General features: G+C 38.4%; 1 protein-coding gene across 7 annotated transcripts in view; it reads left to right on the forward strand.

Moving 5' to 3' along the window:
• Positions 1 to 18,744, forward strand: part of COLEC10 (collectin subfamily member 10) — a 185,617-nt gene that overhangs the window by 42,175 nt on the left and 124,698 nt on the right. The gene's annotated exons all lie outside the window — the stretch shown is intronic.

Consider the following 18,744-nt stretch of genomic DNA (forward strand, 5'->3'; position numbering starts at 1 on the left):
GTTATTCTTTCCAGGCCATGACTGGATGAAAAAATTTTTAATTTTGTCACTTGAATGGGTGACTGTTGATATTCCTACTGGGTGGCTAAATTAAATACTAATTCAACACCAGGAGAGGTAGTGGTGGTGTTTTTTAAAAAACCATGTCTAATTTGGCAACAGTTATATAATCTAAAAGGAAATCAGGGAAAAATATGAGTTCAGTGGAAAAAGACCAGATCCTAGGAAATGAAAATTTACTGAAAACACCATGTGTGGGGCTCTAATGAAAAAAACAGAGTGCAAGATGGCCCCAGGGCTATGGAAAAAATTTAGTATGTCCTAATGATGTACTTAGTGTCCGTTGATTACACATGGAAACTCACAAGAAGGAAGCAGAAAAGGACACCAAAGTAGTGCATTTAAAAAAAATCAACTATATATACAAGCAGACATTAACAATTTTTTTTAAAAACTTCCTTTGCCTTTCTCACAAGTACAAACAAAACAGAAAGCCAGAAGGTTGTCTTCTGACTATAACAACAACAACAAGAATATTAAATAGAGAATGAAAGAGATGCAAGTCATTGTGTTGGTAGGGTGTGGGTTATTTTAAATAATTCATATGAAGTAATGCAGAGAGACTGCAAAATTAGTATGAGCATGTCACAACACACCGATCCTTCGAAATAACTTCTCGCCATGTCTTTTTAAGACTGCTAAACCCTTTTGCAGAATTGTGAGAGCTTGTCTGGAGAACAGAAAGCATTAGAGGTGAATAAAAGTTATGGATTTATTTCCCATTGCTCTTTCTTTGAAGAGATTGCTCCATTTTTAAGTGACTGGGACTATTTAACTCCAACCATAATGTATTTCCAGTGGGTTTTTTTTTTTCTTTTATCTAGAGTTTTATTCTTTTGCTCCGTTCCACCCTACTTTTCTTCTCATGAATGTGAAGGCATGTCATAACTCAGGAAAAGGGGCGACAAAGGACCATGGGTGGTTGATTATTTCCAGTTTCATGGTGAAATGTTTCCAGTTTCATGGTGTTTACTATGAGGTGTCAAGCCAGGTACCACATTTCTGCTGTTAAGTTTTCTTTCCAGCTAGACTAGATTCACAAGCTTTTTGAAGTTGTTATGTGTTTTTGTTGACCAATTTTCTAACACCACTTGGAGTTCCTAGATTTGTCCAGGTCCTTGAAGGTAGCGATGCAATTTCTGCCCTCCTTTCAGTATCTAATAAGACCTGATGCAGTGTTCTTCCTCAGGAGTCCGTGTTAGAGTTATGCAGGGGTCTTTTACCTACACACAGGCATCTACTTGCCTTAGTGCGCCAAATCAGAAGCTCTGTGGTTGGGCCTGGCAAAAACATACCTGAAAACACTTCTTTGAGTTATTCTGTTGTACAGGTCTGGTTCAAACCATTAGACTGTTGGAAATAATAAATTTACTCTCAAAAAAAAGAGAAAAAAAAAGAAAAGAAATGGAAAGAAAAGAAACAGAGAGAAAACAAAGGCTGCATAGACAGCCCTTGTATCTGACTACTGTGACAGCTAACCTGTATGGGAAAACTGGGAATTAGCAGAGTATAATGGTTAAGAGACCAACTCCTTGGATTCAAATTTCTGCTCTGTTGTGTGACCTGCATCAAATTAATTAACCACTCTGAGCCTCAGTTTACTCATATTACAATGAGTATAATAATAATGCCTGTAGTAATTTGGGGGTTTAATTAAGTATTACATATAAGATTAAAAACGTATAAAGTATTTGCTGATACACCGACATAAAGGGGTTGTTCAAACAATGTCAACTGTTAGTATCTCAGTCTGCTCAGAGGCTCAGATCCGAAGTCTAATAATATCTTTGATAAAAAAATGAAAACATGAGTGATTGTAAATAAAGGCATGTTGTTTAATAGATACAACATTTTAAAGCCTGAGATCCATAGTGGGATTTTGTTTTAGGTCCTAGGTATTATAAATTTTGGGTCCATATTTAATATAAATAATTATATTAGCATTTAGAATGCCAGAGTCCCTTTTAATTGTATTAGTAAAACCCTAAGGTATCATAAAATGACATCTGGAAATTACTGGCTTGGTTAATTAAGGATGGTATTATTTCTGGTAGGTCATGAATGTTTTGGGCTGCACTATCCAACAAGAGGATTAAGAATGCATTTAGTGCATCAACAAGAAGGCAGAAGAAAATGGCAATTCTTAAAATTATTTGATAGAGATATTTCAAAACAAGCATTCAGTAGTCATCATAGATAAAGTTAGATATTCGTCTTAGTTCTCTATATTTATTCTGTACTTTAGAGGGTGTTTTTTTAAATTACAAATGGAAGTGGAGCACAATAATCTTTAATAATCTTTTCAGTGCCTGGGAGTCTCCTGTGGTTCTTAGTCTGGGCCTGAGTCAGACTCCCTTCTGGGGATGTGAGAATTCCACGTGAGTGATTTCTTTAGACCATGTCCTCTCATAGTGATGCCATTTTGGGGTGGAGTTAGTAGAAATGCTGTAACAAAAATCTTTGCTCTTATCCCCAAATGTATGGCATAGACAGTGAGGCATCTGGTTCATCCAACAGACAGGAATCACCTGATATGTAAATTCTCTTTCAGTAGCCCTGATTTACCATTAGACAGCTTTGCCAACTTTGTTTGTAATAGACGGTAAGCTCCACATACAACAGGAGCAGGTGGTCCCCATGGTTCCTAGTATCAATATCAGCAATGAGAGCATTACAGAATTTCAGAATTGAAAAGGGTCTTATGGTGGGCCAAATAATAGTCCCCCAACAGTGTTCACATCCTAATACCCGGAACCTGTGACTATCTTAACTTTACAAGGTAGAAGGGACTTTGCAAATTTGATTAAATTAAGAATCTTGAGATGAGGAGATTATCCTGGATTGTTGGGTGGGCCCAATCTAATCATAAAGATTCTTATGAGAGAGGCAAAAGGATCAAAGTTGGTAGAAGGAATTGTGACAATATAAGCAGAGATTGGAGTGATGGAGCCATAAGCCAAGTAATGCCAGCAGCGTCTAGAATCTGGTAGAAGCAAGGAACCGATTCTCCCCTGGAGTCTCCAAAATAAACCAACCCTGATGATACATTGAGTTTATTTTATTTTATTTTTTAAAATTTTATTGGATTATAGTTGATTTACAATGTTGTGTTAGTTTCAGGGGTACAGCAAAGTGATTCAGTTGTACATATACCTATATTCATTCTTTTTCAGATTATTTTCTCACATAGTTTATCACAGAATATTGAGTAGAGTTCCCTGTGCTATACAGTAGGTCCTTGTTGGTTATCTATCTTATGTATAGTTGTGTGTGTATGTTAATCCCAAGCTCCTGATTTATCCTTCCCCATCCACGTTTCCCCTTGAGTAACTATAATTTTGTATTTGATACCTGAAAATCTGTTTCTGTTTTGTAAATAAGTTCATTTGTATCATTTTTAAAAAATTAGATTCCACATATGAGTGATATCATCTGGTATTTGTCTTTCTCTGACTTACTTCACTTAGTATGATGATCTCTAGGTCCATCCATGTTGGCATTATTTCATTTTTTTTTTATAACTGAGTAATATTCCATTGTGTATATGCACCACGTCTTCTTTATCCATTCCTCTGTCGATGGACATTTAGTTTGCTTCCATCAAAAGTCTACAAACAATCGATGCTGGAGAGGGTGTGGAGAAAAGGGAACCCTCCTACACTGTTGGTGGGAATGTAAGTTAGTACAGCCACTATGGAGAACAGTATGGAGGTTCCTTAAAAAACTAAAAATAGAACTCCCATATGATCCAGCAATCCCACTCCTAAGCATATATCCAGAGAAAACCATAATTTAAAAAGACACATGCACCCCAATGTTCATTGCAGCACAATTCACAATAGCCAAGACATGGACACAACCTGGTGATACATCGATTTTAGCCCTGTAAGACTCATTTTGAACTTGTGACCTCCAGAACCATATGATAATAAATTTGTGGGGTTTTTAAGCCACTAATTTGTGGGAATGTGTTACAGCAATGATAGGCAACTAATACAGACTTCATAGAATCATCAAGTTTTATTTTATTTTTTTGAGTGAGTGATATGAGGCCCAGAGACCTTGGCCATTCATTTATTCACTCATTCAACAAAAATTTATTGAGCTGCTAACATCTGCCAGGCACTGTGAACAATAGGCATAAATGATCCATGCTATGCCTTTCTGAACCTTTCTCCTAGGACCCTAGGCATCAGAATCTGGAGTGGACAGAACCCCAGAAGAAAGATGTTTGGAGCTGATGAATACTGATGGTGGTAGGCCTGATCCCCAGAGATGCACTGTTTCCATTCCTTCCAGGGCCTTGGTAGTTTGCTTTTCTTTTGATTTTTTGAACTGCCCAGGACTTAACAAATTCCTTCATTTACACAAGTTGGCTAGAGTGAGTTTCTGTGGCTGTTCCCTAATAAATTTTCTAATAAATAGTCAGCTGATAGTGACCTCTGATCATGTCAAAGGTTTGTGATGGTGTTTTAGACCAACAATTTATTTTTAGCAAGCTCATTTGATTCCACAGAAATAGTCTTCAGGTCATCAGCCCACTGATGTTTCAGCCCCAACAAGCTAAGTCCACATCTTAATCTCAGCATTTGGGAAATATTTTTCTCTGTCTACGTGGAAAGAAAAATGTGAACCACAGACTGAATTTGCAGTTCTCTGATGTCTGAGCTGCTCCAATGTGTTATGGAAAGAATAAATATGAATTTCATAATAATTCCATGAATATTATCTACCACCAGCAAATAAGAAAATTGCCTTGCTGGATAACTTCTAAAAAACTAGCCATGGAAATCATTAAGCTTAACCTTATAGTCTGAGTTCCCTGACCCAACATGTCACGATGGCAGATGTTTAATGTCTTAAATAAGTAGCTATCATCCTCCTCACGGAACAGCAAGTTCTTCCAATAAAGAGAAAGGATAAGTCAGAGAGCAGAGGTACTGCCTACAGAGACTCAGACTATAAGGTTAAGCTTAATGATTTCAAGCACGGACCCTTGATGAATCTGGTCCTAGACACCCTGAGAATTCACTGTGTCTCCCCTTACAGAGCTTGCCAGACTCCAGTGATAGCAAGATTCAACAGGTTGGTTAAGTGATTACACGTGAAGCCAGGCTTCACCATTTGATTTTCTTGATCAACTCATTAACCTTGTTAAACCTCAAGATCCTTGTGTAGAACTGAGTCACTTTGCTCTGCAGCAGAGATTTGCACAGCATAGTACATCAGCTACACCTCAATAAAAAACAAGTGGGACCAATAATAGCGTCTTTGTTCTAGATGAATTATAAGGTTTATATGAACTAATATGTGGATGAAAGTCATAGAGATGTTCACAAATAGTCTGGTTCTCTTCTCTTCTGGGTTAAGACTGAACTTTCTCACCCCTTGTGGAGTGAGGGTGATGACCAAGTGACTCACTTTGGCCAATGACATATGAGCAAAACTGACACATGTCATTTCTGGGAGGAGCCCTTTAAGAGCCAGGATTAGATTCACTGGCTCTTTGTCTTCTTCAGCAACATCAGGGTTCCACATGGTGACTTCTGCATCCTGTGGGGTCCTAGCCTGAAGGTGATGTGGTGCTCATCCACCAGCGGACCTGAAATAAACCTTTGTTGTTTTAAGCCACTGATATATTTTGGAGCTGTTTGTATCTACCAAACAAACTAGACTGCTTGGAATCCCATGTAAAGCACTTAACACACAGTAACTTGTCAGGTTGGATGAGAGGTGAGGTCATGGGGGTAATTCATTTACTCATTTAACAGAAGTTTACTATCACATCTAGATGCTATGCAGGGTGAATATCATGGTGAAGGGGGAGACAGAGTCCTTGCCTTCATGGAGTTCACAATTGTGCTGAGGCTGCTACCCTTCCAAAACTGAGAAAAACAATCAGAAAAGTTTCACAGCCCTGCAGGAGAGAAAAAACTGTGAAGTTGGGCTGGTCAGAACTCTTCATACACAGACAGAAGGGCAAAGAATAGTTATCCCTACCCAAGAACCAAAGATTGGATGGGAACAGTGGATGTAACCTGGTTGATACTGGTTCTGGGCATGCCTGAAGGTGTGATTCCTGTCTGCCTGTGGCACCATCATCGATGCTTCTGCGCTGAGTTCCCTGACCCGACATGTCACGACTGCACCCAACAAAATGGCCCTCTTTAATGGAGCCCATGCCCTGTTCACTCCACTCACATGAACTCACACTCTGCCTAGCCTCCACCATCCTACTAGACCAAAATAAAATTGAATGTTTCCCAGCCTGATTTACCATACATATACTCTGGCTGTATTAGACCCCCTGAACTATAGCCTTTACGATAGCTTTCAGAAGAAGCTGAGAAGCAACAAATCAAAAGGCTGTTTACTTCGCTCCCTTTCTGGAAACGAATGGCCTTTGGTGAAGCATGGTGATGATCCTCACTGGGTTCCTGGCAGCGGACCTGAGCTCTGTGATGTGGAGGCATGGTCCCACCAAGGTGGGAAGGCAGAGGTCCCTGTTGCAGTTCTGCCTGCTCCCACATGAGAAGGAGTGTTGGAGGTTCAGGACTTTGAAAGTCAAGGAAGAACACCCTTTCACATTGAATCTAACAGTCAGCACCTTGGGCTCAGCAGAGATGCCCCGGCCCTGGCCGCTACCTAGCAGGGTGTTCTTCTGGGCATCTCACAGAGAGAGGGAGAGGAGGGACTCTAAGGTAGCTGTTAATGAGCTTCTTCTTTATGCCCAGGTGTGGTTTGAAGTGAAACATACAGTTTTTCTGTGTTCTTGGAGTAGCTTAATCAGAATTGATGACGTCAGGAATAAAAACATCGTCTTGAGATTCATGTTGCTTCATTAGGAATCTTGGCCCTGCCGCTTACAAGATGTGTGATCTTGAGTGAATTGTTTGGTCTCTCTGAACCCCAGTTTTCTTATCTGTAAAATGGTAATATTAACATCTTATAGGTGGTGTTCAAAGAATTAAATAATACATGTTAAGCAGTGTCTGGGGCATAGTGGACTTTTATTATGTGTTCATGCCTTTTCCTTTTTCCTTCTAAAGCAGGTACGAGTAAGTACTTCTTTTTGCTCTTCTATCTGTGGGAGAAAGCATTATGCATCTTTGAGGGTTACAATGCCCTTTCCATTGCATCCATCATATATTTCTTTATCCTCCCAATAATGTTATGTGTAAGAACTATAATGACGCTCATTTTATAGATAAAGAAAGTGGAGTGCAAAGGGACTAAGCAACTTGATCAATGATCACAAAGATAGTACTTGTCACAGGTATGACTTGCACTCAAGTATTAGACCCAAAGCCCCTTCTCTTTATAGTCCTTGATTTTTCTTTGAGATTTGCATGGAGTCTGACTTTGTTGTGGCCAAAGATTAAGCCATGTTTAGCACTATCTCTGTCTACTGGTCTTTATATTTCCATTGTTATCAGAAACAACTTGATATAAGGTCAACCTTAGGCATGTTGAGCCTTCATCAGGGAAGGGGCAGTTGCGTAAGTGTTAGGTTGAGTGTGTAGGACTGGAACACCACATTTTAATCTCCATAGGGTCTCAGACTGGCAATCAAAAAGGGAAAAGAAGGTGTGCCTGCTGTCTTTTCATCCCTTCCCCCAAACCCCACCCCCATCTTGGGGATGCTGATCTTCATGGACTACATCCCTCTTTACAGGGTCACCTGGGAATGGTTGGGTTTCTCTACCAAAGATGATAGCTTGTCTCAAGCTATCATCCTCTTCTTCTGAGTTTCATTAATCATGCCATCTCCTCATTTTCGAGGGCCTAGGAGGGTCAAGTTCTCAGGGTACTGCACAGCAGTGTAAATAATGCCTTATCAAACCTTCCTAAATTTAGCCTAATATTCTGATGGGACCCTGAGTGACAATAAGTAATTCCAAATGGTACTAGGAAAATGTACCCTAGGTAGATGATGGCTGTCAATAATCAGTTTCTTTATCCATCACCAAACCAAAGTCCTCCATCACACAGTGTCCTTTTGGTACTCTTTTCCTCTTTCAAGGATACCATCGATAGTAACTTTAATTTGGTTTTCCCAATATAGAAAGTGTTGGGATATGGTGATGTCACCATAGTAAGTACACCTGTTTCAGTACCTGGAGCCTTCTTTCCCTAGATACATCTATGACCTTCCTTTCACTTAATTCAATGTCATTTTGCTCCAACGTCATTTTTTGAGAGAGGTCTTTCTGGATCATGCCATCTAAAACAGCAATTCCTTCATTGCTCTCTGCCTCCTTACTCTTCTTTATTTTTATTTTCAATATTGTTTTTTAACCACATAAAATATTACATACCACATTTAATTGTCTGTTTTTCACCACTAAAATTAAAGCTCCATGGAGCAAAGACTGTCTATTTTGTTAGTGCAATATACATAAAATGACCTACTTGGTTAAATAAAGGGGAAGTTTGTTAGGACAAATGCAAGCTCTACAGAAAGAAGAAAAAAGAGAATACAGATTTCTGCTAATAACTGTTCTGTAATCATTGAGAAAAGTAGACCAAAGTACCATGTTCTGATCACTGCCGAGAGGTGTATCTTCCTTTAATTAAGATGAGAATTCCTTTAAGGACATTCAGTTCCCTTTACTGCTCTCTCATCAAGCAACTTTCTATCACTAAGTCAGTTTTCTAATTGCCTTTTTCCTAGTAAAGACTGTGAATGAAGGGCTATGGGGCACAAGCATTCTGATCACTGGAGTTGTTCATTCCCACTGTTCTCGGTATCTCCCTTAGTAATCAGTCAAGTGGTGTTCCTGTTTATAAGGAAGCATCAGAGCTAAAATTTAGGTAAACTCACAAAACCAGGTTTATGAACCTGGAAAGCCAAGGTCTCAAGTCTCCACTGTGATTTCCCTCCAATGGGTAGCAGCCGTGATGAAACACATCTGGAAAGGTTATCCAACCTTACCCATGGCTCTCATCTGCTATCCGGAGAGGCATACACATTTTGAGACTGGTTAGTTTCAAGTTCATATGGGCTTAGATGCAGCAATAGTGGATCTTCATAATTAACCTAAATGAGCTTAAGGTTTATAGTGTGTTACTGGTAGAAAAGGGAGGCATTGCTGTAGCATTGACCGCACAGTTTGCTTTTAATGGACAGATTTTCATTTAGTGAACTGCAGCAAAACAAAACAAAAATGCTGCAGGCATTTATCTCTCAGTAGCTACCTAATAAAGCTTAAACTGGCCAACTTCCATGCCCTTCAGGGTTCCAGAAATACAAACAGGAAGTTAACATTTCCATAGCAATAACAATTCTGTAATAAAAGCTGAGGAGAAACAATAAAACAGAAGGTCAGGATAAAAGCAATTTACATTTTATTAACATCCTAACACTACATCAGAATAAATTTTAAATATCAAAATGAAGTCAGAGTAAAATTAGAGTAACATTTGTAATCAAATGACTTTTTTTTTTTTCATTTTTAGGCATGGCTTCCCTCTGGTCTTGTAGCAAGGCACGAACTTATATAGCATTTCTAAATTCCCTCAACTTGTAAGTTCTGCTGTGTCATCCTATGGATAATTTTGCCCAAGCAAGGCTCTCTATTTCAGGATTCATTGTGTTGATCATTTGCTTATATTCATTCCATTATTGTGAGAAGCCATACACAATAATGAGTTTAATGAAAACAGTGATTTTAAGCAAGTCAAATGGATTCTTCAAATATCCCTAGTAAGCCAAGAGGATGACAGATTATCCTTTGGGAATGGGCATAGCCTGGAACTGGTAAATGTTCCTTGATTTCCCTGTGCTTGGATCTTTCCTTTCTAAGCTATTAAACATTCTTTTCCTCTTAACTATAGAAGATGGAGGTGGTCTTCTAAGACAGTGAGAAGATACTTTAACATTATGTAGAGGAAGGATGAACTGAATGTCAAGGCGACAGAAAAGGGACATTCTTAGGTTGAGATGAGTGACCAGGAGATAATAAATGAGTGTAAAGGACAGAAGAGAGGGAAGAGGGGATTTAGTTCCATAAACCATGAATTTGTTATTGCAACCTTGAGCTGTGCGAGCTTCCATGGCCTTCTGTCCTTGCAAGATAATGGGCTTATAAAGCAGATAAAATTGCTAACAATTGGGACACTGTTACAGAAAATTAGAATCCCTTTCATGGTGATAGACTCTATTTTTCATAAATTATCTTTTATTGTTTAAGGAACACGTATTCATTTTCTTTAAATGGTGTAAATGCCTTAACAGTAGTTTGTAAGCCTTCCACTCCTTTAAAAATATGTTGAGCATCAAGTAAGACCCGAGTAAATTCTCATCCAAAAATGACTTTTTACCCTCTTTTATTTTCTCACTTTACCTCCTGTTACTGAAATGTGATTTTGATGCGGGACATTGACACTGATTTTGAATTAGTTGCAACCATGTACATTGCAGTTTACACAGAATCCATAGAAAAATATCTCTTTATAAATCTACATCCTAGCCCTAGGATGTTCCCCCTTAATTGGGTTGACAAGTGTGTTTTAATATGCTACAGTCCTGATGAGATAGAAGCATGATCTCCTCAATTTAAGTAAATGCAAGCCTGATAGCCAGAGAAAGAGTAAGATGACTCCCTTTTGCCTCTAGCTGTGATAAATGTATGTATTCATACTTAAAAAAGACAAATTACTTTTCTTAACATAATCCTAAGGGGATTAATACTAGCAAATATTATGCCAGTCTCAAAGTCCTGTAATTTTAGCATACTGAGCACTTACAGGAAATTGTGTAAGAAATTGTTTAAATGGAATACTGCCCTCTTATGGTTACACAGATCCTTCTAGAGCCAAACATAAAATCATAGTCTTTAGTTAGGGCAGTTAATAGAGGGATTTAATTAGTGGAGAGATCCAAAAAATGTAACCCAGACTTTGATTTTACATGCTACAAAATGGAGTTGTATGGAGGCAACTCATTCCAAGTTTATATATCTAGGTTTCACAGAGGCAAGGATAGAACCCAGTTCATTGCTTTTTCCATTCTAATGCATATTTGAATAGAATTATAAGTTCTGGTTTCATAATTCAGATATTTCAAGGGAAATTACAAAACATCAATTTTAGCAAAGGATTTTGTTAGTAAGATTCATTGTACTAAATCAATATGATGTCAAAACTTTCCAAACGTTAGAGGACTTCAGCATCTTATCAAATCAGAAAATTTGGAAAGTTCTCAAATATCAAACTAAAAAACTTCCAGTTTTCAGGACATTTTACTTATATTCTCCAAAAATCATTCTTATTCTTACTTATCATCTGAGGAGTCACAGAACAAGTTGGATACATATATCTAACACATGGCAGTCTGTCAAACACTGGATAAAAGCATTCTTTTTTCCTAAAAACTTTCATCTCTTCCAAGATAGCCATTGGCATTTTTATTTGTTCCCAGGCTGTTGTTTTTATTTGAATCAGCTTTATTGAGGTATAATTTACATACAATAGAATGTATACATTTTAGTGTACAGTTGAATGTGTTTTGATAAATGCCTGCGCTCATGTAACCATCATCAGAATCAAGATATAGAACATATACATAGATATATAGAACATATATATCACCCAAGAAAGTTTCACTGTGCTTGATCTCAGTCGATCTCCCCATTCTGGCCCCAGGCAAACATGTATCTCTTTTCTGTCTACTCTATAAAGAATAGATTTGATTTATAAAGACCTTCATAGATAAGAAGTTATAAAGTAGATACTCTTTCATGTTTGGTTTCTTTCTTTCAGCATAATGGTTTGAGCTTCATCATTGTTGTTTGTACATCGGTAGTTTGCTCCTGTTTATGGCTGAGTTGTGTTCCATAGTATGGATGTACCACAATATTCATCTTCTCACTAGCTATTGGATATTTGGTTTGTTTCTAGTTTGGGGATTTTTATTAAAAAATACTGCTGTGAAAGTTCATGTAAAAGTCATAGTGTGGCCAGATGTTTTTATTTCTCGTAGGTAAATACCTAGAAGTGCAATTGTTGGCTCATATGATAAGTGTATATTTAACTTTAAGACACCACTAAACTGTCATCCAAAGCGGCTGTATGATTTTACATTTCCACCAGAAATGTATGAGAGTTCCAGTTGCTTCAAATTCTTGCCACCACTTGATGGCATCAGTATTTTTGTGTATGTGTGTGAATTTTAGAATTTTATTTATTTTTTTATACAGCAGGTTCTTATTAGTTATTCATTTTATACATATTAGTGTATACACGTCAATCCCAATCTCCCAATTCATCCCACCACCACCACCCCTGCCACTTTCCCCCCTTGGTGTCCATACGTTTGTTCTCTACATCTGTGTCTATTTCTGCCCTGAAAACTGGTTCATCTGTACCATTTTTCTAGGTTCCACATATATGCGTTAATATACGATATTTGTGTTTCTCTTTCTGACTTACTTCACTCGGTATGACAGTCTCTAGATCCATCCACGTCTCTACAAATGACCCAATTTCGTTCCTTTTTATGGCTGAGTAATATTCCATTGTATATATGTACCACATCTTCTTTATCCATTCGTCTGTTGGTGGGCATTTAGGTTGCTTCCATGACCTGGCTATTGTAAATAGTGCTGCAATGAACATTGGGGTGCATGTGTCTTTTTTTTTTTTTTTTTTTTTTTTAATAAATTTATTTATTTATTTATTTTTTGGCTGTGTTGGGTCTTCGTTTCTGTGCGAGGGCTTTCTCTAGTTGCGGCGAGCGGGGGCCACTCTTCATCGCAGTGCGCGGGCCTATCACTGTCACGGCCTCTCGTTGCAGAGCAAAGGCTCCAGACGCGCAGGCTCAGTAGTTGTGGCTCACAGGCCTAGTCGCTCCGTGGCATGTGGGATCTTCCCAGACCAGGGCTCGAACCCGTGTCCCCTGCATTGGCAGGCAGATTCTCAACCACTGCGCCACCAGGGAAGCCCGCATGTGTCTTTTTGAATTATGATTTCCTCTGAGTATATGCCCAGTAGTGGGATTGCTGGGTCATATGGTAATTCTATTTTTAGTTTCTTAAGGAAACTCCATAGTGTTCTCCATAGTGGGTTTATCAATTTACATTCCCACCAACAGTGCAAGAGGGTTCCCTTTTCTCCACACCCTCTCCAGCATTTGTTGCTTGTAGATTTTCTGATGATGGCCATTCTGACTGGGGTGAGGTGATACCTCACTGTAGTTTTGATTTGCATTTCTCTAATAATTAGTGATGTTGAAGGGCTTTTCATCTGCTTCTTGGCCACCTGTATGTCTTCTTTGGAGAAATGTCTGTTTAGGTCTTCTGCCCATTTTGGATTGGGTTGTATGTTTTTTTAATATTGAACTGCATGAGCTGTTTATATATTTGGGGGATTAATCCTTTGTCTGCTGATTCATTTGCAAATATTTTCTCCCATTCTGAGGGTTGTCTTTTCGTCTTGTTTGTAATTTTCTTTGCTTTGCAAAAGCTTTTAAGTTTCATTAGGTCCCATTTGTTTATTTTTGTTTTTATTTCCATTACTCTAGGAGGTGGATCAAAAAAGATCTTGCTGTGATTTATGTCAAAGAGTGTTCTTCCTATGTTTTCCTCTAAGAGTTTTATAGTGTCCAGTCTTACATTTAGGTCTCTAATCCATTTGGAGTTTAATTTTGTGTATGGTGTTACGGAGTGTTCTAATTTCATTCTTTTACATGAAGCTGTCCAGTTTTCCCAGCACCACTTATTGAAGAGGCTGTCTTTTCTCCATTGTATATCCTTGCCTCCTTTGTCATAGATTAGTTGACCATAGATGCGTGGGTTTATCTCTGGGCTTTCTATCCTATTCCATTGATCTATGTTTCTGTTTTTGTGCCAGTACCATATTGTCTTCATTACTGTAGCTTTGTAGATAGTCTGAAGTCAGGGAGTCTGATTCCTCCAGCTCCGTTTTTTCCCCTCAAGACTGCTTTGGCTATTCGGGGTCTTTTGTGTTTCCATACAAATTTTAAGATTTTTTGTTCTAGTTCTGTAAAAAATGCCATTGGTAATTTGATAGGGATTGCAGTGAATCTGTAGATTGCTTTGGGTAATATAGTCATTTTCACTCTGTGGATTCTTCCAATCCAACAATATGGCATATCTCTCCATCTGTTTGTATCATCTTTAATTTCTTTTATCAGTGTCTTATAGTTTTCTGCATACAGGTCTGTTGTCTCCCTAGGTAGGTTTATACCTAGGTATTTTATTCTTTTTGTTGCAATGGTAAATGGGAGTGTTTCCTTAATTTCTCTTTCAGATTTTTCATCATTAGTGTATAGGAACGCAAGAGATTTCTGTGCATTAATTTTGTATCCTGCAACATTACCAAATTGATTGCTTAGCTCTAGTAGTTTTCTGGTGGCATCTTGAGGATTCTCTATGTATAGTATCATGTCATCTGCAAACAGTGACAGTTTTACTTCTTCTTTTCCGATTTGGATTCCTTTTATTTCTTTTTCTTCTCTGATTGCCGTGGCTAGGACTTCCAAAACTATGTTGAATAATAGTGGCGAGAGTGGACATCCTTATCTTGTTCCTGATCTTAGAGGAAATGGTTTCAGTTTTTCACCATTGAGAATGATGTTTGCTGTGGGTTTGTTGTATATGGCCTTTATTATGTTGAGGTAAGTTCCCTCTCTGCCCACTTTCTGGAGAGTTTTTATCATAAATGGGTGTTGAATTTTGTCAGAAGCTTTTTCTGCATCTATTGAGATGATCATATGGTTTTTATTCTTTAATTTGTTAATATGGTATATCACATTGATTGATTTGCATATATTGAAGAATCCTTGCATCGCTGGGATAAATCCCTCTTGATTATGGTGTATGATCCTTTTAATATGCTGTTGGATTCTGTTTGCTAGTATTTTGTTGAGGATTTTTGCATCTATATTCATCAGTGATATTGGCCTGTAGTTTTCTATTTTTGTGACAGCTTTGTCTGGTTTTGGTATCAGGGTGATAGTGGCCTCATAGAATGAGTTTGGGAGTGTTCCTCCCTTTGTTATATTTTGGAAGAGTTTGAGAAGGATAGGTGTTAGCTCTTCTCTAAATGTTTGATAGAATTCACCTGTGAAGCCATCTGGTCCTGGACTTTGTTCGTTGGAAGATTTTTAATCACAGTCTCAATTTCAGTGCTTGTGATTGGTCTGTTTATATTTTCTGTTTCTTCCTGGTTCAGTCTCAGAAGGTTGTGCTTCTCTAAGAATTTGTCTATTTCTTCCAGGTTGTCCGTTTTATTGGCATATAGTTGCTTGTAGTAATCTCTCATGATCTTTTGTATTTCTGCAGTATCAGCTGTTACATCTCCTTTTTCATTTCTAATTCTATTGATTTGAGTCTTCTCCCTTTTTTTCTTGATGAGTCTGCCTAATGGTTTATCAATTTTGTTTATCTTCTCAAAGAACCAACTTTTAGTTTTATTGATCTTTGCTATTGTTTTCTTTGTTTCTATTTCATTTATTTCTGCTCTGTTATTTATGATTTCTTTCCTTGTACTAACTTTGCGTTTTGTTTGTTGGTAAGGTTAGATTGTTTATTTGAGATTTTTCTTGTTTCTTGAGGTAGGCTTGTATTGCCATAAACTTCCCTCTTAGAACTGCTTTTGCTTCATCCCATAGGTTTTGGATCATCGTGTTTTCATTGTCATTTGTCTCTAGGTATTTTTTGATTTCCTCTTTGATTTCTTCAGTGATCTCTTGGTTATTTAGTAACGTACTGTTTAGCCTCCATGTGTTTGTGTTTTTTACATTTTTTTCCCTGTAATTGATTTCTAATCTCATAGTGTTGTGGTCAGAAAAGATGCTTGATATGATTTCTATTTCCTTAAATTTACTGAGGCTTGATTTGTGACCCAAGATGTGATCTATCCTGGAGAATGTTCTGTGTGCACTTGAGAAGAAAGTGTAATCTGCTGTTTTTGGATAGAATGTCCTATAAATATCAATTAAATTGATCTGGTCTGTTGTGTCATTTAAAGCTTGTGTTTCCTTATTAATTTTCTGTCTGGATGATCTGTCCATTGGTGTAAGTGAGGTGTTAAAGTCCCCCACTATTATTGTGTTACTGTCGATTTCCTCTTTTATAGCTGTTAGCAGCTGCCTTATGTATTGAGGTGCTCCTATGTTGGTTGCATATATATTTATAATTGTTATAGCTTCTTCTTGGATTGATTCCTTGATCATTATGCAGTGTCCTTCTTTGTCTCTTGTAATAGTCTTTATTTTAAAGTCTATTTTGTCTGATAGGAGAATTGCTACTCCAGCTTTCTTTTGATTTCCATTTGCATGGAATATCTTTTTCCATCCCTCACTTTCAGTCTGTGTGTGTCCCTAGGTCTGAAGTGGGTCTCTTATAGACAACATATATATGGGTCTTGTTTTTGTATCCATTCAGAGAGCCCGTGTGTTTTGGTTGGAGCATTTAATCCATTCACGTTTAAGGTAATTATCTATATGTATGCTCCTATTACCATTTTCTTAATTGTTATGGGTTTGTTTTTGTAGATCCTTTTCTTCTCTTGTGTTTCCCATTTAGAGAAGTTCCTTTAGCATTTGTTGTAGAGCTGCTTTGGTGGTGCTGAATTCTCTTAGCTTTTGCTTGTCTGTAAAGCTTTTGATTTCTCCGTCGTATCTGAATGAGATCCTTGCCAGGTAGAGTAATCTTGGTTGTAGGTTCTTCCCTTTCATCACTTTGAGTATATCATGCCACTCCCTTCTGGCTTGCAGAGTTTCTGCTGAGAAATCAGCTGTTAACCTTATGGGAGTTCCCTTGTATGTTATTTGTCATTTTTCCCTTGTTGCTTTCAATAATTTTTCTTTGTCTTTAATTTTTGTCTATTTGGTTACTATGTGTCTCGGCGTGTTTCTCCTTGCGTTTATCCTGCCTGGGACTCTCTGCGCTTCCTGTACTTGGGTGGCTATTTCCTTTCCCATGTTAGGGAAGTTTTTGACTATAATCTCTTCAAATATTTTCTCGGGTGCTTTCTCTCTCTCTTCTCCTTCTGGGACCCCTATAATGCGAATGTTGTTGCTTTTAATGTTGTCCCAGAGGTCTCTTAGGCTGCCTTCATTTCTTTTCATTCTTTTTTCTTTATTCTGTTCTGCAGCAGTGATTTCCACCATTCTGTCTTCCAGGTCACTTATCTGTTCTTCTGCCTCAGTTATTCTGGTATTGATTCCTTCTAGTGTATTTTTCATTTCAGTTATTGTATTGTTCATCTCTGTTTGTTTGTTCTTTAATTCTCCTAGGTGTTTGTTCTTTAATTCTTCTAGGTCTTTGTTAAACGTTTCTTGCATCTTCTCGATCTTTGCCTCCATTCTTTTTCTGAAGTCCTGGATCATCTTCACTATCCTTATTCTGAATTCTTTTTCTGGAAGGTTGCCTATCTCCACTTCATGTAGTTGTTTTTCTGGGGTTTTTTCTTGTTCCTTCATCTGGTACATAGCCCTCTGCCTTTTCATCTTGTCTATCTTTCTGTGAATGTGGTTTTTGTTCCACAGACTGCAGGATTGTAGTTCTTCTCGCTTCTGCTGTCTGCCCTCTGGTGGATGAGGCTATCTAAGAGGCTTGTGCAAGTTTCCTGATGGGAGGGACTGGTGGTGGGTATAGCTGCCTATTGCTCTGGTGGGCAGAGCTCAGTAAAACTTTAATCTGCTTGTCTACTGATGGGCGGGGCTGGATTCCCTCCCTGTTGGTTGTTTGGCCTGAGGTGACCCAACACTGGAGCCTACCCGGCTCTTTGGTGGGGCTAATGGTGGACTCTGGGAGGGCTCACACCAAGGAGTACTTCCCAGAACTTCTGCTGCCAGTGTTCTTGTCCTCACGGTGAGCCACAGCCACCCCCCGCCTCTGCAGGAGACCCTCCAACACTATCAGGTAGGTCTGGTTCAGTCTCCTATAGGGTCACTGCTCCTTCCCCTGGGTCCCGATGTGCACACTACTTTGTGTGTGCCCTTCAAGAGTGGAGTCTCTGTTTCCCCCAGTCCTGTCGATGTCCTGCAGTCAAATCCCGCTAGCTTTCAAAGTCTGCTTCTCTAGGAATTCCTTCTCCCATTGCTGGACCCCAGGTTGGGAAGCCTGACGTGGGGCTCATTACCGTCACTACAGTGGGTGGACTTCTGCGGTATAAGTGTTCTCCAGTTTGTGAGTCACCCACCCAGCAGTTATGGGATTTGATTTTATTGTGATTGCGCCCCTCCTACCGTCTCATTGTGCCTTCTCCTTTGTCTTTGGATGTGGGGTATCTTTTTTGGTGAGTTCCAGTGTCTTCCTGTCGATGATTGTTCAGCAGTTAGTTGTGATTCCGGTGCTCTTGCGAGAGGAAGTGAGCGCACATCCTTCTACTCCGCCATCTTGAACCAATCTCAGCATCAGCATTTTTAAATTTAGCTGTTCTAGTGGTTAGTAGGACATCTCATTTCAGTACGTGTTTTAATTTCCATTTATCTGATGACTAATGATTTTGAACCTCTTTTCATGTGCCTATTAACCACTCAAATACCTTTTTTTAAATGATGTGTCTGGCCAAATCTTTTGGCCATTTAAAAAAAATTGCATTTGCAACTTGTATTTGAGTTGTAAGTGTTCTTTTTATATTCTAGATGCCAATCTTTTGTCAGCTACATGTATTGTTAATATTTTCTCCTAGCCTGTGGCTTGCCATTTCATT

Source organism: Balaenoptera physalus (assembly GCF_965194825.1).
Source record: "Balaenoptera physalus genome assembly, chromosome: 17".
NCBI classification, from domain to species: Eukaryota; Metazoa; Chordata; class Mammalia; order Artiodactyla; family Balaenopteridae; genus Balaenoptera; species Balaenoptera physalus.